Source organism: Sinohyriopsis cumingii, chromosome 10, assembly GCF_028554795.1.
Source record: "Sinohyriopsis cumingii isolate HCF-2022 chromosome 10, ASM2855479v2, whole genome shotgun sequence".
NCBI classification, from domain to species: Eukaryota; Metazoa; Mollusca; class Bivalvia; order Unionida; family Unionidae; genus Sinohyriopsis; species Sinohyriopsis cumingii.
The window spans coordinates 48,969,573-48,972,179 of NC_142970.1; the positions used below are offsets into that span (position 1 = coordinate 48,969,573).

A 2,607-nucleotide genomic window follows, 5' to 3' on the forward strand; every position below is an offset into this window, starting at 1 on the left:
ACATTTAATATCCTTGATCAACAACTACCAGGAGATTCATGACACAGCAGCTTCGAGGAAATCAGTAAAGAAAAATTCCCTCTAACTCGTCTGGCTGTTTTGTGATTTTATGCACTACTTCCTGAAATAATGACATATGTATAATAACTAATTATATTGTCTTTATTGTCTTAATCGCAAACATTTAAATTAGATAAACGTTATATTAAAAGCAACATTCGTATTAACTTATGCTTACGCGTCGGATCATATTCTCAAATCCGTGTCCACGTGATAATCATTTCGAGCCTTAAAATCTGACTTAATTATAAAATGCTTTCCTTAACATTTAGTGTGAACGTATTCGTGTTCACGAAGAAATTTATTTATCTAGAAGCTTGACTTTCCATGCTGAAAGCTGTTTAAAATATGTTAAGTAAAATACGACTATTCGAAAGTACAGCATCTGACTTAATTGGGTTGAACATTCAACGAGAAAATGTTAATTATGAAACTAAATGACAAAAACAGGCACGTAAATACATACACATAACAAAAATATCCAAATTAAAACATACAACCAAGAAAGGGTTCTCAGTCCTTATGACACAAATACAAATTCGATATTCATATTACAAGTGAAATAATCATAGCGAACGTTGAAGAAGAAATGCTAGAAATAAATATACTATCTGCGTTTTGCTTGCCTGTGCATTAATATAACTCGTTGGATCTCATTTCTAAATTGGTTGATTACAATCTTATTATGATATATACATACGGTATAACTTGATGAAAATAGACAATAACAGTTGATAATATCAGCCCGATTAGCTCAGTCGGTAGAGCACGGGACTCTTAATCCCGGGGTCGTGGGTTCGAGCCCCACATCGGGCGAGTACATTTTATTGGCTAGAGTCTTGGATATTGAATACAACATTTTCATGCACGTTTCTCATATGACAGAGGGCAAAGCTGTAATTTCTGAAAAATATCATTTTGCATATATTTATCTCAGACTTTCACTGCGCATCATTATGGGTTAGCATGCTTTGTTGAACGTTTGTCAAGGTAGTTAACACTTTAATTCATTGACTTTTAATATTGTTTCTGTATCTATCCATATACCTGGTTTTATTTCTAATTAAAACGTTTTGCAGAATTTTCCATGTTGTTTTGCTGCTTATGATGTTAAACTGAATTGTATGAAGAATCTTTCTAGCGTTTCTTAAAGAAGAACGTTGCAAACGACTGATTTGACTTATTTTTTTTATTTTAGTAAAATGAGTTACGAGCAACTCGTAAAGGTTGATCAAACTACGTTAATTGTCTACGATTATTTTGGAGAATCCAACATCTGATCTAATTATGTTGTACTTTCCACGTGCAATAATTTAATTACTAACATAGTTTGAAAAACATTCACGTGTGCAAGTAAATATAACACAAATACCTGAGCAAAAAGCATTTAACCAGGAAGTTTATCTGTCCTCGTGATGCATACAAAATGAATGTATTCCAATTTATATGGAATAATCATTGAAGAAGTAATGCTGAAAATAAATATTCCATCTGCCTTTTGCTTGTCTGTCAGTTAATAAAACTCGACAGATCTCTTTGGTTATATCAGGTTTATATTCCTATCAGATGTCTCACAACCACATCGGACTGCCAATAAATTCAAACCTGAGTTTTGCCGCCATAATCGTTTCCGTGTTTTGTAGTAATGTCCTGATGGAATCCACATTTTGTCTGTCGGATGTGATACAGTGGGTGGGTAAAGTTATAAATAAGTTAATTACTTTTTGTCATTAAAGGTCGCGCTCTTTGATATATGCTTGTGTGCGTTCAGGCTGCAAATGAAGAAGCACGCAACCGACAGTAACCTAATGAAACGGCTCATCCTTGAGCAAAACATCCACCAAGCCCAACCAGTTGAAGCAAGTTAGATAGGGACAATGTTAAGGTTAATATTGCTTTATATTAACAGAAACAGTTATCAATAAGAGAAATGATGATCAATCCAATTCATTGAAATAGCGAGGATCTCTCACCATCTCCTTGACAAAGGTGTTAAAAAATGTTAAAACCGTGATGGATTGCCTAAACGCAATCTGCAATTGTAAATCAAATTCAGCTCTCAACCGTTATGAATTCATTATGAGCATTAAATGTCATTCACTGCATGTTCACATATTTTATTCCAGCATTAGGAATGAAATGATGATTGTTGTGGGTTGGTTCACACGACAGGGTTCAAAAGGGCACCTTAATGGTGTCATAAATAATAATAAAATGTCTAGTCTTCCGTGCATAACTATGGGATGCAGTCTCCATATCAAGTCAACTGACTCCGATGTATATGTTATCGTTATATTCACCATAAACCATAAATACGCATGAGCAAGTAGCTGTGGCATAAGCGTGTATCGATTGTGATCAAGTACATGACCTCCTACATTTTACCATTGTTCTTAAATAATATAATGATGAAGGGAAAATAAAACAATCTGTTATGTGGCTTTTTTGTATGTAAATTGTATCATATAGACGTTACATGTAATTATTTTTGTATATTTATTGGGGTTTAACGGCAGGTTAGTCCAATAATGGCCTATTGTGCGATTT

At 33.8% G+C, this 2,607-nt stretch overlaps 1 non-coding gene across 1 annotated transcript; it reads left to right on the forward strand.

Annotated features, from left to right (window-relative positions):
* Positions 1-803: 803 nt before the first annotated feature.
* Positions 804-876, forward strand: Trnak-cuu (transfer RNA lysine (anticodon CUU)). Its single transcript has one exon. It is a non-coding gene; the product is annotated as a tRNA-Lys (tRNA).
* Positions 877-2,607: the final 1,731 nt, after the last annotated feature.